General features: G+C 42.9%; 1 long non-coding RNA gene across 1 annotated transcript in view; it reads right to left on the bottom strand.

Moving 5' to 3' along the window:
• Nucleotides 1-361: 361 nt before the first annotated feature.
• The window catches only part of LOC133375655 (uncharacterized), a 53,079-nt gene continuing 47,268 nt past the window's right edge, over nucleotides 362-6,172 (bottom strand). The window contains exons 2-3 of the long non-coding RNA XR_009760280.1: nucleotides 720-785; nucleotides 362-411 (exon numbers count right to left, since the gene is read on the bottom strand). This is a non-coding gene — a long non-coding RNA (uncharacterized LOC133375655). The remainder of the gene's footprint in view (nucleotides 412-719; nucleotides 786-6,172) is intronic.

Genomic DNA, 6,172 nt, shown 5'->3' with positions numbered 1-6,172 from the left:
TCAGCTAAAACATTTGAAAACATCATCATGGCTGAGCCAGGTGGGGACCTGAAACCCACTTTTCTGTCTTGGACGTAGCAATTCCTAGCCAACTGAAGGATTTAAAAAAAGATTTTAGCTATCCTGACTAATAGTGTCCACTGTCATATCATATTCTGCAGCCTTCTACAACTTGGTGTCCTCCAGATGTTTTGGACTGCAAACCCTATCAACTCATGGGAGCTGATCGGAATTTTAGTTCAAAGCATTTGGAGGACACCAGGTTGGGGAAATCTGATATGCCAAATCTATTATGATCCTGGTCATTTTGCACCATCTGGACCCCAGATGGACTCTTCTGATGAGAGAAAAGAAGTGAGATTACCTTGGATTGCTGATGGGGGGGAGGGAAGCTTTCCTAGGTTCTCCTTTCTGAAAATGGAAAAAGTAAAAGGTTTCACAATTTCTTCACCATGTAATCTTATCTCAGTTCTGTCAGTAACTTAATGGTGTATTGATTTGATCTTGCAACCAACTATTTCTTTTTAACAAGGCATTATTACTCTTTCGAGGCAAACATGAAAAACTATTTTTTTTTAAAAAAAGTCTTTTTTCAATTTTATGATATTTCAAAAGCTTCTCAGAGGGTTTATCGAGTTCCATAGGTGAAATTAACTCAACAGTATTCATTTTGTGTTTCAGGGAAGGCAAATTAATCTTAAACGGGAGGAGTATCCTACCTTAAGACAGAGAGGACAAGGACTGTGTGTTGCAGATGTATTAGTTCAATGGTGACTTGAAGGCACCTATAATTAAACATAAAAAGGAGATTATCTCAATTTTGGGTTTTTGCACAGTTCATGGTGGAGAAGGCATGTGACAAAATGTCTCGGGGTGTTTTTGAAATACATTATCAATTCTCCATGGGAGGAACTGAAGTTTGCACCACAATATCTTACGAGACTCAAGGTTCCACGGGTAGAATTTTGCACTGACAAATCTAGCGATGTTTCTGATAATCAAGAACTGAGGGCAACATAGGAGCTATTGAGATGCGAGAAGTGCAGTTCAGGCAGAGTGAAATTACCCATGTAAGTATTGATTTCTGAAGACCACAGGAAGAGCTCTGCGGATTATGATACAGAGGAAAGAAAAGGTAGAACATAGAAAATTGCCTTACCCTAAATTGGAGTATTAATCCATCTAGACTAGCATTTACTCTGATTGGCAGTGGCTCTCCAGGGTTTTAGGAAGATGTCATTCCCACCCCCTATATTTTAACAGATGTCAAGGAGTGAACATGGGACCTTCTGCATGCAAAGCAGCTGCTCTACCATTGAGTTATAGCCCCTCCCTGTGCTTCTGCTGCAAGCCACTCTTCTACAAACAATTAAAGGTACCATTGCAATGATGTTGCATGCACCTGAATGAACTGTGCATGCATAGAAGCATTCAGGTCCTCAGTTCACCGTGCCACTCAGGGCAGAACCAGATGATACATTAAATGCCTGCTAAAATGTACGTACCTTTAACTATTTAAAATATTTATAGCCAAATAGATGTAAATATAGATTGTCTGGAGGGGGGCTCTATCTGGGGAGTTTAGCCCTCTTCTTCCACTCTGTTTTTCTGATGACATCTCCCCCATCCCAAAATCAGAGCTTGGAAAAGTTACTTTTTTGAACTACAACTCCCATCAGCCCAATCCAGTGGCCATGCTGGCTGGGGCTGATGGGAGTTGTAGTTCAAAAAAGTAACTTTTCCAAGCTCTGCCCAAAATGCTATTTTCCCTGGAAGTGAAAGCTTCCCTTTGTGGCAAATACCATATTTGGAGTGTTGGTGGTGTTGGCCATTTTCATTGGGAAAATAGGAAGGGGTTAAGACACCCTCTTACCATGGCTCTGATCTGGATAAATTCCCCCTCCTCCAGCAACTCATATATATTCATAGTAACCTCAGTTTTCTTGACTCTCAGCACCATGCGTAGTCATGAAGCCAGCATCCAAGCACAAGACGTTGGTACCAGCAGGCAGAAGTACAACATAAATGTGGAAGCAAAGCTAAGGAGTGGGGACCCAGGACATCCCAATGAGGATTGAGCATGTGCAGTGGTCACAGAATGCTGACTGAATGCTGGGTGATGGTGGTGGAGGACTGGAAAACAGGGAGAGTAGCGTATTTTGAAAGAGGACATAGCTGTCTGGCTGGAACACTAAATGGTAGTATCCCCACACTGCAACATTTTGTTGCAGGTCCTATTGTGCTGTATTGTCTAGTTGGTCTCTGAGCATAGACCTGAGGTTAGTTAATTAGTTAACCTGAGAGACAGTTCAACATTTGTCATAAGAACATAAAAAGAGCCCTACTGGATCAGGCCAAAGGCCCATCTAGCATAGTAATCCTATCTAGAGTTGCCAGGTTCAGAGCCTGAGACTGATCCTGTATCTTTAGAAGAGAAAGTCAGCCAAGTGCAGGTGTACTTGCAACACTGTAATGGGAAAAACCACAAGGTGGAATTCTCCATTCCCCCTGCACAACTTTTAAAGATATAAAAGACCTCTTGGAGGCCGGGCCTGGCAACCAAGAGGTCTTCTGTAGCTTTAAACGTTGTGCAGGGGGGAGGGAGAATTCCACCTTGTGGTTTTTCCCATTACAATGTTGCAAGAACACCTGCACTTGGCTGACTTTCTCTTCTCCTAAAGATACAGGATCAGTCTCAGGCCCTGTGCCTGGCAACCCTATTTATCAGATGCCAATGGGAAGCCACCACAACCAGAACATGAGTGCAAGAGTACTGTCTCCACTTGTGATGCCCAGCAACTGGTATTCGGAGGTATACTACCTCTGACAGTGGAGATGAAACATAACCATCATGGCTTGTAGCCACTAACAGCCTTATCTTCCATGTATGCTGCTATGGATGGGGAAGAAATTTGATCTGGTTCGAGTTCAAATTGATGAATTTAGCTTTTAAAACCAAACTGATCAATTTCCAAAACAATACGAGAACCAAAACATTAGTCATCCTTCAAAATTCACACTTCTCCAGCCAAACAAGGTTTATATAGATGCACAAAATGTACATAAAATGAGTGTCAAAATAAAATATGCAAGTGCATCTTATTCAGAGAAATTGCTTGCAAACACATGTTCATTAGTCAAAAGTGCACTCAAAAATGTGTTTACCCGGAGAAATTCGCACTAAAATGCTGAAGAATTTTCATGAGGATTTTTTTTTAAATGCACATTGCTGCAGAACTGAATTTAAGATTGGAAAAATGAGAAACTGAAAGAACTGAAGTTGACAGAAGTTTCAGTCCCTATTCCCTGTCAAGTTGCAATTACTAGCATGGTTGTTTGAAATGGGAAGCCTATACATGTTTTGCTGATGATACTAAATTGTTCAGGGTTGTTAAAACAAAAAGGAATTGTGAAGGGCTCCAAAAGGACCTCTCCAAAGTGAGTGAATGGGTGGTAAAAAGGCAAATGCAATTCAATGTAAACAAGTTTACAGTTATGCATATTGAAACAACAATCTTAATTTCTTATATACGTTTATGGGGTCTGAACTGGCAGTGACTGACTGACCAAGAGTCCTTGAGGTTGTGCAATCTTCCCTTCCTACCCGCTTTCCCCAAGCAGCTACTTAAGTAATGGCCAAATAAAGGTTTCCCCATGAACTTATTCAGAAATTTGTGTCCCGATGGTGACTATCTGTGCATGATTTAGCACTAAACAGCCTTAAATCTTTTACAGCCTGAAAAGATCAAGTGGCTAGAATATATAGGAAGATTTTTCTCCTCCTCATCTTGCTAGAGTTTGGGGAGTCACCCAGTGAAGCTTATTAATCAGAGATCCCATGAACTCTGCCACAGTATCTAACCATGGGATAGCCAATGTAGTGTCTTACAGATGTTGTTGGACTACAAGAACCATCATTCCTGACCATCATCCATGCTGGGTAGAATTGATGGGAGCAATAATCCAACATTATCTGGAAGGCACCATGTTGATGAACCCTGATTTTGTACTAGTCCTTTAGCCATAAATAATGAATGAGGCACAAATGAGCAGGCAGGCAGAGGAGGAGACCCAGAAGCTTTCATGAAGACCAGGGAGTATCACCTGACCTGCTTTGGCCTTTCAACATGTAGCATGATCAAGTGTAAAAAGCAAGGAGAAAGTGGATAGAGAGAAGTTTTTCTGTCTCTTGCATAACACTAGAACTCGTGGACATCCAATGAAGCTGAATGTTGGAAGATTCAGGACAGACAAAAGAGAGTACTTCTTCACCCAGAGCATCGTTAAACTTTGGAATTTGTTCCCACAAGAAGCAGTGATGGCCACCAACTTGAATGGCTTTAAAAGAGGATTAGATCAATTCATGGAGGATAAAGCTATCCATATGCTTCTGAATACCAGTTGCTGGAAACCATAGGAGGGGAGAGTGCTCTTGCACTCAAGTCCTGCTTGCGGACTTTCCACAGGCATCTGGTTGCCCACTGTGTGAACAGGGTGTAGACTAGATGGGCCGCTGGTCTGATCCAGCAGGGTCTTCTTATGTTCTTATGTTTTTATCCCCAGAACTGGGAGCTCTGGGCCCAGGGAACTCTCTCTCTATAGAATCATAGTATAGTAGAGTTGGAAGGGGTCTATAAGGTCATTGAGTCCAACCTCCTCCTCAATGTAGAAGTTAAACTCAAAGCATCCCTGACAGGTGCTGCCCAGCTGCATCTTGAATGCCTCCAGTGTTGGAGAGCCTACCAGTTCCCTAGGTCATTGGTTCCATTGTCATACTGTTCTAACAGGTAGGAAGTTTTTCCTGATGTTCAGCCAAAATCTGGCTTCCTCAACTCTGAAATGCATGCTAAAGTGTCAGTAGCAAGGGCTGGGCTGTGGAAAGCCATGCATCATCAAGGTCAGGGCCGGTTCTAAAGGGCGGCCAGGTTGGGCACTGACCCGAGGGCCCTGGAACTACATGAGCCCCTATGGGGCCCTCTGCTCCCCTTCTGTGATCCGCCCCCCCATGCCCCCCATTTACCTGTCAGCTGGCTTTTTAGCATTGCCCTTAATGAAGATGGCGGCCGCAGCTTCACTAAGGTACTGAAGCCACTGCCGCCATCTTAGTTGATGGCAGAGATGTGCGCGCATAGCACGCACGTGTGCCATCAACAAAGATGGCGGCGGAGGCTTCATTCCCCTTAGGGAAACCGCGGCCGCCATCTTCATTAAGGGCAATGGTAAAGACTAGACAAGTAGGGGGGGCATGGGGGGCATGCATGCACGCATATGCGCATGTGTGCACACACACACACACACCGGGGGGCCAGGGCAAGCTGATGCTCAAGGGCCCCTGCATGCCTGGAGCCGGCCCTGATCAAGGTGGAGGCCTGCAACCCCTCTAGTTGCATTATACCTTTCACAGATCTTATAACACATAGCCAGGGTTGGAATGTCTTGTTTTGCTGTGCAATAAATGTAGAGGGATATGAAGAAAAGTTTTAAAATGTATTCAACTCTTATGGGGGCCCACTCAGTAACATAACCGTTCTAGAATTCAATTTGGCCTTCCTGTTGCTAAAACAGTAAAACATAAATGAACACACATATTAGAAACTTTGCTTGTACACTCTAAGGAATAGATTTGCAGGCTCAGTCGCAGGATTAAGCCATAAATATTGTTGTCATATAAAGTGTATAAACTCCTTCCAACTTTTACTGTCTTGTACACTGTGTGTGTTGGTTTGTTTGTTTCTCAGTTAATAATAACAATAATAACAATTTTAAGATCTTGAGGTTATATGGGTGACTCAATACACATATAGTACTTTTTAGCATAATAACTAATAAAAATGATTGTTGCAAACGATCAACTGTGATAAAAGTCTTTAAAATCCTTACAAAGAACAGTCTGCAGACAAATGAGGGCCTGAGCAAAAGAAAAAGAGCAGCCACAACAGGAACAAGTGTGTGTTTGTGGTGGAGGAAATGGGATTCATAAGGTAGAATGTGGAGCAGCCCTTTCAGTACAGCTCAGATGAGTTACTTGTGGGACTGTAGGCAGCTCTTAGAAACAGTAACAGAAGAATATTAATCTATCCAGGCAGGTTTGGGACCTCTGAAATGAAAACTCAAGGGGCATGAGTAGCAGGCATGGTCAAAATAGGGAGGGCTGGCATAAGGAATTGGCAAT

This window comes from Rhineura floridana, chromosome 1 (assembly GCF_030035675.1).
Source record: "Rhineura floridana isolate rRhiFlo1 chromosome 1, rRhiFlo1.hap2, whole genome shotgun sequence".
Lineage (NCBI taxonomy): Eukaryota > Metazoa > Chordata > Lepidosauria > Squamata > Rhineuridae > Rhineura > Rhineura floridana.
This window is presented reverse-complemented; position numbering and strand designations above follow the sequence as displayed.